General features: G+C 41.6%; 1 pseudogene; it reads left to right on the top strand.

Annotated features, from left to right (window-relative positions):
- The first annotated feature begins 914 nt into the window (after positions 1–914).
- On the top strand, positions 915–15,601 carry LOC101419363 (DNA endonuclease RBBP8-like; annotated as a pseudogene).
- The last annotated feature ends 2,524 nt before the right edge of the window (positions 15,602–18,125 follow it).

An 18,125-nucleotide genomic window follows, 5' to 3' on the forward strand; every position in this document is an offset into this window, starting at 1 on the left:
TTAGCAGTGAAAAAATAAAATAAAGTGAAAAAAATTAAACAGATTCTGTGTGATATCATCAAGATAAACACAAAATGTCTTTTGAAGGCTTCTCTAGTATTTCTCGTTCCCTTGGGTGAGCGCAGGTAGTGCTTCTGCCTCTTGAACTCCCCCAGAGGGCCCCAAGACCCCAGGGCCACTGAGTTGGGGGACTGCTGGGGAGATGACATCTTCCAGAGCAGCCTGTTACCCCAAAGTCAATCAGACCCTGGATACAAGTCTCAAGCTGTCCTTCATTCATTCTTTGAATAATTCATTCATTCATTCAACAAGCACACCTTGAGCATCTGCTGTATACTAGGAACCTGAGGGAGGCACAGAGGATACAATCTGCTCTTAGTGATCTCCCCACGTATTTGGGTAGACATACATGATATGAGTCATGCAAATAATTCATTGCCATGAGGATCTGTGCTAGAAACGATTGCAGGTATGTAGATGGAGAAAATTACAGCATGGTCTAGTCTGGGGTGAGTTCTTCCCTGAGGAAGTGACAGTAACCTGGAACCTGGAGAGTGAGGAGTATTTCGCCAGAAAAATGGAGTATGGAGGTGTAGCAGTTTGATATGCTTATGAATTCCAAAAATAGATATTGCATTATGTTTGCAATCTGATCTGTACCTGAGCATGATTGAGTTATGATTATGGCATTGAGTCCCCACACTTGCTGGGTGGGGACTCTCAAATAAAAGACATGGCAAAGAACAGAGTTGAGGTTTCTGATGTTGGAGTTTGATGCTAAAGAGTTAAGCTGGAGCCCCAGGAAGTCAACATACAGAGGAAAGAGAAGCCAGCCCCAGGAAGAAAGGAATCTTGAACCCATAGAAAAGCAAGCCCCAGGAATGTAAGAACCCAGGAAGCCTGAACTCTCGCAGATGTCGGCAGCCATCTTGCTCCAAATAGACTTTGGTGAGGGAAGTAACTTATGCTTTATGGCCTCGTATATGGAAGCGCCTACCCCAGATAATAACCCTTTATGAAAACCATGCAATTTCTGGTATTTTACATCAGCATCCCTTTGGCTGACTACTACAGGGAGGTCTAGCAGGGAGGACAGCATGTGCCAAGGCCCTGAGGCAAGAAGGAGCTTAGTGCTTTGGAGAACTGAATGTCACCCAAAGGTTGGTGTGACCAGAGGAAAGGGAAAAAAAGCATAAGGGCTCTTCTGGAAAGAACACAGGGAGGAGTGGCCAAGAGGCAGAACAGTGACCCTGGTGACTGCTCTGTCCCCTGCCTCAGCATTTCCATGAAGGGGATGTGATTGCTTGTGAGGGTGGCTGCAAGGTCATTCTTGATAGTGGGACCTTCTTGTTGAGTGGCCCACATAACTCCGTCTTCAACATCCACAACACCATTGGTGCCAAGCACATCCAAGGCAAGGTACAGGGTCATTCCACAGGGTCACTTGGGGGTCTTGACAAATGGGAAGATCCTCTGAGCCAAGGTTTTTCCATCCTCCCTCTCCTCTGACAGCACATCCTCAACTGTGGAACCATCAGCACCCTGCCCAACATCATCTTCATCATCAATGACTCCCACTACCCAGTGCCAGCCAGTGCCTATATCTGGTGGGTGAGGGGCAGAACAAGGACTTGCAGGAATGCTTGACCACAGCTGGGAGCTGGAGCCCCCTGGTGGCCAAGTCTGCCATTGCAGATTTTGCGATGCTCACATTGTTGGTCCCAATCTGGGACCTTCATCATCCTTAAATAAATTCTGAACCATTACCCCATGTAAGGTCTAGTCTAGATCTAATGGGAGGAGAGATCCTAAGGTCAACTGCCCCCCAAGGTGCTTCCAGTTCATCCAGGAAGGTCAGAGAAGTGAACTTAGCGTATTCCCCAAAATGACCCCAAAGAATACTGACAGGTACCTTTGGCTGGGGACAGTCATCGTGTGTTGCCCCACCATAACTTTTAACAGTGCCCACTTCCCATCTCAAAATTGTCCTGAACTGAATGATAAATTATATCGTTGCTTTGCCTTAAACCTGAAGTATGAGTAACAAAAGAAAAAAAATAGACAAATCGTACCTCCTCAAAATTAAACACTTTTACACCTCAAAGACTTTTGTCAAAATGGTGAAAAGGCAGCCGACTCAATGGGAGAAAATATTTGGCAAGGACATATCCCATAAAGGTTTAATATCCATGATATACAAAGAGATAATACAATTGAACAATAAAAATACTACCCAATTTTTTAAAATGGGTGAAGGACTTGAACATACATTTGTCCAAAGAAGAAATACAAATGGTGAAGAAATGCATGAAAAAATGTTCAACATCAGTAGTGATCAGGGAAATGGAAATCAAAACTACAATTTGATTGTAGATATTTCATACCTATTAGACTGGCCACTTTTGAAAGTCAGAAATCTGTAAATGTTGGAGAGGATGTAGAGGGATAGAAACACTTATTCACTGTTGGTGGGAATGCAGAATGGTACAGCCATTGTGGAGGGCTGTTTGAGCATTCCTAAAGAAGTTGAAGATAGATTTGCCACATGACCCTCCAATAACACCACTGGGTGTTTACCCAGCAGAACTGAGAGCAGTGACACAAATAGACATCTGCGCACTTATGTTCATAGTGACATTATTCACGATTGCCAAAAGTTGGAAACAACCCAGGCGTCCATCAACTGATGAATGGAGAAACTGTGGTGTATTCACACAAGGGAATATTATGCAGCTATAAGAAAAAATGAAGTCATAAATCATATGACAACATGGCTGATCCTGGAAGACATTATGTTGAGTGAGACAAGCCAGACACAAAAGGACAAATACTGTATGATTGTGTTACTATGAACTAAATATATTGTGTAACATATTGTATGATTCCATCTATAAAAATATGAATATAAATCAATTTCTAAAGATGAAATTTGATAATTTGTTCTGTAGGGCTACGGAAGGTATGCTAGGATGGATGGATGGGTTTTTTTGGAGTAATAAAATAATTCAAAAATTTTTTGTGATGATGAATGCACAACATTGTAATTATACTAAAAACCATCGATTATACACTTTAGGTAGATCATATGGTATGTGAATATATCTCAATGAAACTTCTTAATAAATAAATAAATAATTGTACAAGAATAGCCATAACAGATGGGGTTCACTGCCATGTCAGTAGGCCCTTCTTTGGAGCTGGTGTTTCTGCATGATGGAACTGGACTCAGATGGGATCTCTTTTCACAAGACTTTCATGCTACTTTACTGGAATTGTAGTTGGTGTTGGGGTTTAAGATATATTTAGGGGATTTGAATCTCTGGACTGACAATATGATAGCCAGGCCCTGAGCCTCAACAGACTTCAGCTCCTACACTCTGATTTATTGGACTTACTCCACTCAGCTAACATGGAGTTGAAGAAGGTCAACCACCACACCATGGAGACTAGAGTGCCTACAACTGAAAGCAGGAAATTGCATCCAGTATCCATGTGGAATCTAAGCCCCCGCTTGCCATAGATGTGCAATGGACACAACCAAACCAATGTTCACAGAGAAAGTGCAGCATTTGAGTGGGAAGGGTGGCCATGGTGGCTGCTGGGTGCGGGGAATGGGAGGAAGAGATGAGATGGGGAGGCATTTTCAGGACTTGGAGTTATCCTGGGTGGTGCTTCACAGACAACTACGGGACATTGTAGATCCCCCCAGGGGCCACTGGATGGAATGTGGGAGAGTGTGGGCTATGATGTTGACCATTGACTATGGGGTGCAGCGATGCCCAGAGATGTACTTACCAGGTGCAATGGATGTGTCATGATGATGGGAGAGAGTGTTGCTGTGGGGGGAGTGGGGGGTGGGGGCGGTGGGGTTGAATGGAACTTCGTATTTTTTGAATGTAATATTTTTTTAAAAAATGAATAAAAAATTTTAAAAAAACTGAAAAAAAAAAAAAGAATAGCCTTAAATAACAGCTATCTACAGCAGAGGAAACAGAGAGATTGAGAGGTAAAGAATATTCTTTTCTGTTTGTATGTTTTTTGTTTATTTTTATTGAAATAATGAAAATGCTCTAATAATGACGATAGTGATGAAAGCAAACTATATGGATATACCAAATACTATTGTTTGGGGGGGGCGGGGCAAGATGGTGGCTGAGTGAGCACACTTGATAATAACTCCTGCAAAGAAGTGGCTGGGCAGCGTTGGAGGTTCTTTGGGACCAGGCTGTTTTGGGATTTTTGCAGGGCAGGAGATGTCTGGACATCGATTTGGTGGGAAGGTAACAGAGAAAATTTGTCTATAAGATATAATTGAGACTCTATTACACGGAGGTGGGAGCTGCGTGCAGGACACTCCCTCCTGGGGTCGGTGGAGCCACAGCACCAGCGCTACAGTGGCAATTTCTGGAGGCTCTGTGGTACTGGGGAATTCATAAGCCCTAAGCAGGCTATTGGGGGGCTAACAGGACAGGAGGCCTTTGCAGACCCATTTGGGGAGACAAACGGGAGTTTTATTGCAAAGAGGGGAATTTTTGATTGTGGACACAAATAATAGCGCTTCCACCTAGAGCCCCACCCCCTCAAGCCCAACTGCTGATCTGCAGTGGACTTAAATTGCTAGCAATAAATAGACACCATCAGGAGGCTGTTTCAGGGTCTGGCAGGGTGGGAGACGTCTAGAAGCCTATTAGGGGAATATTTTGCAAAGCATGGGATATTGGGTTTTGGACTCTGTTATCGGCGTTTCTGGCTAGAGCCCCACCCCGGGCCTGGCTACTGATCTGCGTCATTAAATTGGCTGCAGTGTAGAGGCACCACCAGGTAGCCGTTCTGGGGGCTTACAGAGTGGGAAGTGTCCTGAAGGCAAATTGGTGATACATCCACAGAATAGACCCCAGTGAGTGAGTGAATTGCGGGGTTCAGACACAGGATAGAGTTTGCAGATGTGACCTCACCCATAGGGCTGGCACCCTGCTGTGGGGATCCCTGAAGGCTGTGTTGCACTGCAGTGCTCCCAGGCTCCCAGTTAACTGGACTTGAGGTTGCCAGGTCTGAGTCCCCTAAACCCTGGTGGCCCACACCCCAGAGACTCACACCTCTTGAGTCTTCAATATCTCAGACTTTCCATCCCTGAATCCATCACACCCTGAGGTCCATATGAGGTCCTTGAATGTCCTAGCCCTCAACGTTTGCATTTTTTCTTTTTTGTTTTGTTTTGTTTTTATTTTCATTTTTTTTAATGTCCTGATGGCTAACATTGCATTATCTCTGACTCTTTTCTCCCAGCGTATCCCCCAAAGTCTTTTTTTTTTTCTTTTCAGTTATTTAGGGTTTTTTTTTGTTGTTGTTGTTGCTGTTGTGGTTGTTCTATATCTTTTTTTTCTTTTCCGTAGTTTTTCCCCACCCTTTACCCACCCCCTTTTTCTTTCTTCCTTTCTCCTCTTTTTTTCCCCCCTCTCTTGTCTCTCATTTTCTTCTTATTTTATTTTATCTTAATTATACAATAGGTGCTGCAGGGAACACCTCATATTTGCTTGGTTTCCTCATCCTCTGCTGCCTCATTTCTGTGTGAATTGATTTTGGCTACCTACAATATCCCCTTTCCCCTACATCTTGATATCCTCCATCATCTACTGTCTCTCCTATATTCTACCTCCCTTTCTTTGATCCCCAAAGTGTCTAACTCTTAATTTCTAATACCTTTGTTTTGTTTTCTGTCTGTTATCCACTCTTGAAACTATTGCCTTTCTTTTCTCTTTCCTTCTCTCATGAAAACACTACCTTTTTAACTCATACCATATTCCTCCCATATTCAGTTGACTACCCCATTATAGGTACTCTAACTACTGCTATAACTCTACACAACTTACATGAATCTAATATCCATCCTCCAAGATCTCATATTGTTGCTCTGTTAACATTTATCACCAATACTACTTTACACTTTTTCCTTGCTTACACAATTGCCTTTCCCTGGCCCAAATACATTCCTTTAAAGTGAACTCAACAGCAATAAGAAATTAGAATAAGAAGAAAGTGACAAAGAGAAGATATAACACTTACACAAAAACAACAGCTAATTAATCCCCAAGACTAGAGAGAGAAGCTAAGGAACTGATTAAATTCATCAAGATAAAATGATGACCAGACAGCAACAAAAATCTACAAACCAAACCAGTAATCAGGAAAACATGGCTGAATCCAATGAACAAACTAAAAACCAGGAAGGGGAGCAGAACTTCGCACAAGTAATGAAAGATCTCAGAACATTTATCACTGACAAATTTAATGAAGGAAGAGGTTAGCAACATGAAGACAACACTTGGAGGGGAAATTGCAGACATACGCAAAAAGATAACAGATATGATGGGAATGAACACTACAGTTCAAGAAATCAAAAATACACTTGCAGCAAATATCAGCAGACTGGAAGAGGCAGAGCAGAGAATTAGTGATGTGGAAGACAGTACATCGGAAATCAAACAGATAGTGGAAATCATCAATAAAAAGATAGAAAAAATCCAGCTAGGACTTAGGGACCTGAATGACAATGCAAAACGCTCAAACATACGTATTATAGGCATCCCAGAAGGGGAAGAGAAGGGAAAGGGGTCAGAAGGAGTGTTGTAGGAAATAATGGCTGAAAACTTCCCAAATCTACTGAAAGAGACAGATGTACATATCCAAGAAGTACATTGCACCCCAATCGTCATAAATCCCAACAGGCCCACCCAAAGACATATCTTGTCAAATTATCCAACACTCAAGATGAAAAGAAAATTCTAAAAGCAGCAAGAGAAAAGAAAACCATCACATACAAGGGAAGCTCCATAAGATTAAGTGCTGATTTCTCATTTGAAACCATGGAGGCAAGAAGGTAGTGGTATGATATAGTCAAGGTACTAAAAGAAAAAAATTTCCAACCAAGAATACTCTATCTAGCTAAACTAGCATTCAAAAATGATGGAGAGTTCAAAATATTCACAGATAAACAGAAACTGAAAGAGTATGCCAACAAGAAACCTCCCCTTCAAGAAATTCTAAAGGGAGTTCTGCAGGAAGAAAGGAAACAACAGGATAGGCAGAGTTGGAGGAGAGTGTAAGAGCAACAAAAAAGACAAAAAGAGAGGGAAAAAAACACAATATATGACAAACAGAAGTCCAATCAAAATATGGCTAACACAAATAATTCCTTGAAAGTAATAACACTGAATGTCAATGGATTAAACTCACCTATCAAAAGATTCAGACTGGGACATTGGAAAAGGAAATTTGACCCATCTATATGCTGTCTAAAAGAGACACATCTCAGACCCAGAGACTCTTGGAGGCTGAAAGTGAATGGTGGGAAAACAATCATACAAGCAAACAATAACCAAAAAAGGCAGGAGTAGCTATACTAATATCAGACAAAATAGACTTTAAATGCAAAACAATTGTGAGAGACAAAGAAGGTTGCTACATATTAGTGAAAGGGACAATCTGTCAAGAAGATTGAACAATCATAAATATTTATGCTTCTAACAAGGGTGCCTCCAAATATGTGAGGCAAACACTGGAAAAACTACGTGAAATAATAGATGCCTCTACAATTGTAGTGGGAGATATTAATACACTACTATCAACTTTGGACAGTGATTCAAAAGAGAATCACTAAAGAAACAAAATATTTGAACAGTATATTAGAGGAGATGGATCTAAAAGACATATATAGATCATTACACCCAAATACAGCAGGATATACATTTTTCTCAAGTGCACATGGATCATTCTCCAAGATAGACTATAGGCTAGGCCACAAAGAAAGGCTTAATAAATTCAGAAAATCGAATTCATACAAAATAATATCTCTGACCACAGTGGAGAGAAGCTGGAAATCTGCAAGGGCCAGAGGCCCAGATTTCACACCAAGATATGGAAATTAAACAGCACACTCTTAGAAAAACAGTGGGTCAAAGAGGAAATCTGAAAAGAAATCAATGACTACCTTGAAACAAATGATAATGATAACACAAACTACCAAAACTTATGGGATGCAGCAAAGCAGAACAGAGAGGGAAATTTATAGCCATAAATTCATATATCAAAAAAGAATAATGAGCCAAAATTGAAAAACAACCTGCACATTTGGAGGAATTAGAAAAAAAGCAACAAAGAAATCCCACAGGAAGAAGAAAGAAAGAAATAACAAAGATAGGGCAGAACTAAAGGAAATAGAAAATAAGAAAGCACTTGAAAAGATAAACAAGACCAAGAGCTAGTTTTTTGAGAAGATCAATAAGATTGACAAACCCTTAGTGAGACTAACAAAGAGAAAAAGAGAGGAGATGCAAATACACAAAATAAGAAATGAGAAAGGAGATATCACCACTGACTCCACAGAAATAAAGACCATCATAAGAGCATACTTTGAAAAACTATATTCCAACAAAATGACAATTTAGAGGAAATGGACAAATTCCTAGAAACACATAAGCTGCCTATATTGACGACAGAAGAAATTCATGATCTCAACAAACCAATTACAAGTAAAGAGATGGAATCAGTCATTAAAAACCTCCCAACTAAGAAGAGCCCAGGGCCAGGTGGCTTCACAGGTGAATTCTACAAAACATTCTAGAAAGAACTAACACCAATCCTGCTAAAACTCTTCCAAAAAATCAAAACAGAAGGAACATTACCAACCTCCTTCTATGAGGCCAACATTACCCTAGTACCAAAGCCAAACAAAGACATCACAAGAAAGGAAAATTACAGACAAATTTCTCTAATGAACCTAGACGCAAAAATACTTAACGAAATACTTGCTAATCATATTCAACAACACATTAAATGAATTATACACCACGACCAAGTGGGATTCATTCCAGGTATCAAGGATGGTTCAACATAAGAAAATCAATCAATGTAATACACAACATAAACAGATTGAAGGAAAAAAATCACATGATTATATCTATAGATGCAGAAAAATCATTTGACAAATTACAACACCCTTTCTTGATAAAAACACTCCAAAAGATCAGAATACAAGGAAATTTCTTGAATGTGATAAATAGTATATATGAAAAACCCACAGCCAACATCATTTACAATAGTGAAATTGTAAAATCCTTCCCTCTAAGATCAGGAATAAGACAAGGATGCCAACTCTCTCCCCTTCTATTTAACATTGTCTTAGAAGTACTTGCTTGAGCACTTAGGCAAGAACCAGATAAAAAAGGCATTCAAATTGGAAAGGAAGAAGTCAAAATTTCATTATTTGTGGATGACATGATCGTATACATAGAAAACTCTGAGAGGTTTACAACAAAGCTTCTAGAACTCATAAATGAGTTTAGTAAAGTCGCAGGTTATAAGATCAATGCACAAAATTCAGTAGCATTTTGTACACCAATAATGAGGAAGCTCAGGAGGAAATCAAGAAAGAAATATCATTTACAATAGTAAATAAAAAAAAAACAAATACTTGGAATAAATTTAACTAAAGAGGTAAAGAACTTATACACAAAGAACTACACAAGACTGTTTAAAGAAATCAAAGAAGACCTAAATAAATGGAAGAATATTCCCTTTCAGGGATAGGAAGACTAAATATTATTAAGATGTCTATCCTACCAAAACTGATCTACACATTCAATGCAATCCCAATAAAAATCAACATAGCATTCTTTAAGGAACTAGAAAAACTAACTATGAAATTTATTTGGAAAGGAAAGAGGCCCCAAATAACCAAAGACATATTAAAAAAGAAAAATGAAATTGGAGGAATCACACTACCTGACTCAAAACATACTACAAAGCTACAGTAGTGAAAACAGCATGGTATTGGCACAAGGAGAGACACATGGACCAATGGAATCGAATTGAAATTCTGATATAGGACATCATATATATAGTCATATAATATTCAATAAAGCCACCAAACCCTCTCAACTGGGAGAGAATGGCCTATTCAACAAATGGTGCCTGGAGAACTGGATATCCATATGTAAAAGAATGAAAGAGTTGGTTCGTTCCCAGGTTTCAGCACCAAAAACAAAACAAACAAACAAAATAAACAACAACAACAACAACAAAAAGAATGAAAGAGGATTACCATCTCACACCTTATACAAAGATCAACTCAAGATGGATCAGAGACCTAAATATAAGAGCCAAGACCATAAAGACCTTGGAAAGCAGTGTAGGGAAACATCTACAAGACCTTGTAATAGGAAATGTCTTCATGAATATCACACCAAAAGCATGAGTAGCATAAGAACAAATAGGTAAATGGGACTTCCTCAAAATTAAAGCCTTCTGCACTTCAAAGGAGTTTGTCAAGAAAGTAAAAAGGGAGCCTACACAATGGGAGAAAATATTTGGTAACCATGTATCGGATAGGAGAATTTTAACCTGCATATATAAAGAACTCCTATATCTTGAAAATAAAAAGACAAACAACCAATTTGAAAAATGGGAAAAAGATTCAAACAGACACTTCTCCAAAGAAGAAGTAGAGGGTGGCAAACTTAGCCCAGTGGTTAGGGCATCCGTCTACCACATGGGAGGTCCATGGTTCAAACCCCGGGCCTTCTTGTCCCATGTGGAGCTGGCCCATGTGCAGTGCTGATATGTGCAAGGAGTGCCCTGCAATGGAGGGGTGCCCCCACAAAGGGGAGCCCCATGCACAAGGTGTGTGCCCCATAAGGAGAGCTGCCCAGTGTGAAAGTGCAGCCTGCCTAGAAATGGTGCCTCGCACGCAGAGAACTGACAGAAGAAGATAACACAACAAAAAGAAACACGGAATCCCATGCCACTGACAACAACAGAAGTGGACAAAGAAGACGCAGCAAATAGACACAGAGAAAAGACAACCGGGGGGGGGGGGGCGGGGGTAGGCGAGAGAAATAAATAAATAAATCTTAAAAAAAAAAAAACAAAGAAGAAATACGAATGGCTAAAAATCACATGAAAAAATGCTCCAAATATGTAGCTGTCAGGGAAATGCAAATCAAAACTACAATGAGATACCATCTTACTCCCATAAGATTGGCAGCTATGAAAAAAACAGAAGAATACAAATGCTGGAGAGGATGTGGAGAAATGGGGCACTCATCCACTGCTGGTGGGAATGCAGAAGGATCCAGCCACTCTGGAGGACAGTTTGGTGGTTTCTCAAACAACTAACCATAGATTTGCCATATGACCCAGCAATACCACTGCTGGGTATATACCCGTCAGAACTGAAAACAAGGACACAAACATATATGTACATCAATGTTCATAGCAGCATTGTTTACTATCGCCAAAAGTTGGAATCAATCCCAATGTCCATCAACAGACCAGTGGATCAATAAAATGTGGTATATACACACAATGGAATACTACTCAGCTGTTAGAACAAATACACTACAATCACATGTGATAACATGGATGAACCTTGAGAATCTTATGTTGAGTGAAGCAACCCAGGCATTGAAGGACAAATACTACATGACCTCAATGATATGGAATAAGCAAACTGCCTCAGAGAGCTAGACTCCAGAAAAGAGGCTTACAGGAAATCAGGGGGTGGAGGAAGGATATGAGTTAACGTCTGTAGGGGTGGAATCTGTGATGAGCTGGCGGTAAGTATGAGCACAAAGAAGGGACAAAATGGGGGCAAGGGGTTACCTTCGGGTGGGGCTTTGTGGGTTTGAGGGGGGCTGGGGATGGGCAGAGAGGTAATATTGTCCAAAAATTGGGGGGAGGGACGGGCAACATATGAACATGGGAGAGTGTCAGGTGTTCTTTGAGAACAAAATGTTGAGAAAATCGTATCAAAGTATAAGTAGGAGGGTTACCTGTTTAGGATGCTCAGGGGGTATGGTCTGATGCGGGATGGACTCTGGGTGAATAGCTGAAGGTTCATTTTGCCAAGGTGAGTTGTACCATTGGGAAGAGACCCAAGAATGTGAGAGTTGGGGTGGACCCACATCCTGGGGAGGACTAATGCCGTCAAATAGAGAGAACTGTATCTCTAGTGAGAAAGGATGACTCCCAGGGCATTAGGGCAGTTGAGAAAGTCAGGCCCTGAATACTGCTGCAAGTATCTCTGGACATGGCTTCTCGGGAAATGGAGATTGGCTGGCATTGTGGGCCCCAAGGGGAGGGGGAAATGGATGTGGAATGGATGGAACCAAGGTAAATATGGGGGCAAGAGAGGAGTTCTGTGAGAGTACACGAGGATGAATATAAAATATGTAATATTACACCAGAAACATATAGGGGACGACAGACTAATAATGTAAACCATAAGGCAAAACATAGGATAACTAAAAAATTTAGAAAACTGTACAATCTAAAGTATGGACCACATAGTAAGCACAGATGTCACCTTGTTTGAAAGCTATTGTCTCAGAATCTGTACATCAGTTTCAGGAAATATGATATGAATAAGCTAAAAGATTATCGCTGTGGAAGGGAAAAGGTTTTACGGTGGATCTGGGGAAGTACTGTATTTTGTATATATGAATTTCGGTGATCTAAGACTCTTGTGAAGCTGACATTATGTTGGGATTCACTTTACAGGAAGTTTTGGATCACAGAGTGGTTCAACAATGGCAGCGGAGGAATACTGATATAGGATGTTAATGACAGGATATATATGGCTGACAGGGAGTTATACAGGGCATATGCCCAGGGTATATAGTAATGTCTAGATATACTCATAGTGGAAACAATTAAAAACAGCAGCTGGGGGGGAACTGGGCCCCTGGCCGGGGTGTCACTGTCATGGACCCTGGGGGAGCAGCGGCAGTCCCCCAGGTGCAATGGCAAGAACCAGGAAGGAAGGAGGGCCCAACAGTGGGTTCCTGATACTAATGGCTATGCTTTTGAGCCTATACACCTGCAATAAGAACAAGACCTAGAGTAGCACTGTGCCTGGGAGTTTCCTCCTGACAGCCTTCATGTTACTCAAATGTGGCCACTCTCACAGCCAAACTCAGCATGTAGATGCAGTGCATTCCCCCAGCGTGGGACATGACACCCGGGGATGAGCCTCCCTGGCACCAAGGGATCACTACGACATACCAGCTGAAGATGCAACTAGAAAATGACCTTGAATTAAAGGTTCAATACGGATCAGCAGAATATCCTTGTCTACATATAATAACATGACTTCAAAATGCTGTTTGACCTAATGTAAGGGGGAAATGGAAAGGAGAAATGAGATTATAAGGCTATGAGTCTCTGAAAAGAGTCTGGAGGTTGTCAGAAGGAATGCCCTTATGCACAACTGAGCAGAGTCTAAGAGAAAGATAAAGTAGATACAACCCCAGGTATTGGTTCTTTTGAGGGATAAAGAGACCCACGGGTTCTATCGTCATGGCAGATGGGGTTCACTGCCACGGCAGATGGCCCTTCTTTGGAGCTGGTGTTTCTGCATGATGGAATTGGACTTGGAGGGGATCTCTTTTCACAAGACTTGCATGCTACTTTATTGGAATTGTAGTTGGTGTTGGGGTTTAAGATATATTTAGGGGATTTGAATCTCTGGACTGATAATAAGACACCCAGGCCCAGAGCCTCAACAGACTTCAGCTCCTACACTTTGATTTATTGGACAGACTCCACTCAGCTAACATGGAGTTGAAGAAGGTCAACCACCACACCATGGAGACTAGAGTGTCTACAACTGAAAGCAGGAGGAGTGCATCCAGTATCCATGTGGAATCTAAGCCCCCACTTGACATAGATGTGCAATGGGCACAACCAATCCAATGTCCATAGAGAAAATGTGGAATGGGTGTGGGAAGGGTAGCCATGGTGGCTGCTGGGTTTGGGGAATGGGCGGAAGAGATGAGATGGAGAGGCGTTTTCGGGACATGGAGTTGTCCTGGGTGGTGCTTCACGGACAATTACGGGACATTGTAGATCCCCCCAGGGCCCACTGGATGGAACGTGGGAGAGTGTGGGCTATGATGTGGACCATTGACTACGGGGTGCAGTGATGTTCAGAGATGTACTTACTGGGTGCAATGGATGTCTCACGATGATGGGAGAGAGTGTTGTTGTGGGGGAGTGGGGGGTGGGGGCGGTGGGGTGATTGGGACCTCATATTTTTTAAATGTAATTTTTAAAAATAAATAAATAATTTTAATTAAAAAAATTAAAAAATAAAATAAATAAATAATTAAAAAATAATTATATTAATATTGCTATGAACCAAGACTTCAGTGTAAGAGAAAAGAGATGTAAGTCCAAAGTCTAAAAGGTTAAGCAAAAACTTGGTATCTAGACTTTGAATTGGAAGCATAAGTTTATAGTAATGAATGATTGTTTTTTCTCAGAAAATAGGTATTTCCTGGCACTGTCTACTGGAAACAAAAGAGGCAATGACAACCTAAAAACAGTGACTCACCTGAGGTGTAGCTCATGGCCTCTAAGGACCATATCCCACTAAGAGGATCCTGGCTGATTCCAGGGCTGGCCCAAGGATTATACATGTTTAATTTCAAATACAAGCCTGCCAACTTCTCTTTTAGAGACTGGGGTTAAAAATCTATCTGAAAAGAGTCCTTCTTAGCAATATTTCTAACTCAAGATCAGAGAAAACTAGATCAAAATCTGAAGACAGCTTCTTTTTGACACATCATAATCTTGGGTCTCAAGTGAACATGGTCATTAGCCAGCCATATCCTAAAAAACAGATGTTTATAAATAAAAATACAAATGAGTCCATGGGTGCACAAGATAGTACTGCCCAAATTAAAGATGCATTACTGATAAATGATTGGTGCCTGTGAAACCAATGGAAGGAAGAACATGCAAAAGGAATAAAAATGAGGAAGAAAGTGATCATGAAATAAATTGCCTAAAAGCCTTTTTTTTTTTGAAAAGCAAGTGTGGCAGAGATCATTTTTTAAAAGAATTATTTATTTTTCTTTCTTTCTTTGTACCTCCTCATTGTTTGCATTTGCTGTGTCTGTTTGTTGTGTGCTGGTCTCTTTTTAGGAGGTGCTGGGAACTGAACCTAGGAACTCCCCTGTGGGAGGGAGGTGCCCAATCTCCTGAACCACCTCTGCTCCTTGCTTTGTTGCATCTCTCATTGTGTTTCCTTGCTGTGTCTCTTGGTTGTGTCATCTCACTGTGTCTTCTTGTTGCTTCAGATTGCCATGCCAACCCATCATGCCAGCCCATTTTGTCATCTTGCTATCTTGCTCCTCTTCTTTGGGAGGTACTGGGAACTGAAGCTTGAGCTCCCATGTGGTAGGAGCTCAGTCACCTGAGCCACATACATTTCCCTAAAAGCCTCCTTTGATAAAGAAAATGCTTTTCCTTTTCCAATGGACGGTTATTTTTACATCAGTGGTGACTTGGTAGTGGATAAACCTCTGGATCTGTCTGATCAGTTTCCACCTATTCAGTGTCAAGAGAAAGGTCATGGAAATAAGGCCTCTGAAAATAGGTCTAGGCAAGTGACTCTTATGAGGCTTTGAAACCCATTACAAAGAGTTCTTCCTCAAGTCATGAGGCCTTGAATGGGAACTGTGTGTTAACCAAAGATTCCCCAGAGGATTCCTGTGTGCAAGAATGCATCCTCCAGTCCCTGAGTAAATCCTCTCTGTTGTAGAAGTCAAGAGAGTTTCAGTTATTTGCATATAGAAAGGCCAGGATTCAGGAATAATTTTGGGAGGGAAAAAGATATATTTACAACTGGCCGGGCTCAGAGGTTCTCATGCAAAATCTGAGCCCCAAACAAGATTTTTGAGTTCTTTTTATATGAGGAAGGACCAAATGGTTCTTTGTTTCAGTGCTCACTAAGCTTGAATTAACATGTATCTTCCAATGAGCCCTTGATACTGATGGCTATGATTATGAGCCTGTGTGCCTCATATATGAACCCATAGGCCTAGAGCTGCAGGGTGCCTAAGAGTTAGCTCCTGAGAACCTCCATGTTGCTCATATGTGGCCACTCTCTAAGCCAAACTCAGCATGTAAATGCATTAACTTCCCCCAAATGTGGGACATGTCTCTGGGGTTGAGCCTCCCTGGTACTGAGGGATTACTACCAAGTACCAGCTGATGATGTAACTAGAAAAAGACCTTGAATAAAAGGATGTACTCAGACCAGCAGATTTCTCAGCCTACATGTAATATTAGGTGTTAAAAACTGCTTTTTGACTTTGGATAAAAGGGGAAAATGGAAAGGACAAATGTGTTTATATGGCTATGAGTCTCTTTTTTTTTTCATTTTTTAATCTTAATTTATTTTTAAATGTTATATTGAAAAAATATGAGGTCCCTGTATGCCCCCCACTTCCCTCACCCCACTCCTCCCTGCACAACAACAATCTCCTACATCATCATGAGACATTCATTGCACCTGGTGAATACATCTCTGAGCATTGCTGCACCCCATGGTAAATGGTGAATATCGTAGCCCACACTTTCTCACAGTTCACGCAATGGGCTATGGGAGGACACACAATATCTGGCAACTGTCCCCTCAGCACCACCCAGGACAACTCCAAGTCCCAAAAATGCCCCCACCTGACATCTATTTCTCCCACTCCCTACCCCCAGCAGCTCCCATGGCCACTTTCTCCATACCAGTGCCACATTTTCTTCGATTACCAATCACAATAGTTCATGAATAGAATGTCAGTAAGTCCACTCTAATCCATCCTCTATTCCTCCATCCTGTCGACCCTGGAATGGTTCTGTCCACTCCACATCTCTATCAAGAGGGGGCTTAGATTCCACATGGATGCTGGATGCAATCCTGCTTTCAGTTGTAGGAACTCTTGGCTCCCTGGTGTGGTGGTTGACCTTCTTCACCTCCATGTTAGCTGAGTGGGGTAAGTCCAATAAACCAGAGTGTAGGAGTTGCAAGTCTGTTGAGGTCAGGGCCTGGCTATCACATGGTCAGTCCAGAGATGAGGTCCCCTGGGTATACACTAAACCCCAGTGCCAACTACAGATCTGGAAAAAGTAGGAGAGATTTGTCAACAAAGATCACCTCTGAGTCCAGCTCCATCACACAGAAACACAAACTCCGAAATAGGGCCAACTGACATGGTACTGAGCTCCATCTGCCATGACCATAGAATCTGAGCATCTCCATCACCCTCAGAAGAACCAATACCTGGGGTTGTATCTACTTGATCTGTCTCTGGGACTCTGCTTCAGTGTGCAGAAGGGTGACCCCTCTGATTACCTCCTGGCTCTTTTTGGAGACTCAGTCTTATATACTCATTCATCCTTTTCATTTCCCCCTTTTATTCAAGGGGCTATCAGTCTCTTAAAAAGATTTTGGAGGTCATCAGAGGAGTAATGCTTATGCCCATCTCAGCAGGGTGCTAGAGAGACAGCCAAAGTAGATAGAAGCAGGTACTGGTTCTCCTGAGGGCTACAGAGACCCACAGGTTCTATGGTCATGGCAGATAGCTCTGGAGTTCAGTGCCATGTCATTTGGCCCTCCTTTGGAGTTTGTGTTCCTGAGGGTGATGGAGTTGGACTCAAATATGACCTTTCTACACTTGCCTCTTCTGTTCTTTTACCAGACCCGTGGTTGGTGCTGGGGTTGTTGTATATTCAGGAGACCTGAATCTCTGGATTGTCCATGTGACAGCCAGGCCCTGAGCCTCAGCAGACTTGCAACTCCTACCATCTGGTTTATTGGACTTACCCTGGCCAGCTAACAGGGAGGTGAAGAAGGTCAACCACCACATCAGGGAGCCAAGAATGCCTACAACTGCAAGCAGGAGAATTGCATCCATCATCTATGTGGAATCTAAGCCCCCTTCTTAAAATAGAGGTGGAGTGGACATAACTATTCCAGGGCCCACAGGATGGAGGAATAGAGTGTGGATTAGAGTGGTATTGGAAATATTGTGATTAGTAATGGAAGAATGTAGCATTGATGTAGAGAAAGTGACCATGGTAGTTGCTGATGGTAGGAAGAGAGAAGAAGAGATATGATGGGGGGGGGGGCATTTTCAGGACTTAGAGTTGTCCTGGGTAGTATTGCAGGGACAGATGCGGGACATTGTATATCTTGCCATGGTCCACTGGGTGGACTGGGGGAGAGTATAAACTACAATGTAAACCACTATCCATGTGGTGCAGCAGTGCACCCAAATGTATTCACCAAA

The sequence above is a fragment of the Dasypus novemcinctus genome, chromosome 10 (genome assembly GCF_030445035.2).
Source record: "Dasypus novemcinctus isolate mDasNov1 chromosome 10, mDasNov1.1.hap2, whole genome shotgun sequence".
Lineage (NCBI taxonomy): Eukaryota > Metazoa > Chordata > Mammalia > Cingulata > Dasypodidae > Dasypus > Dasypus novemcinctus.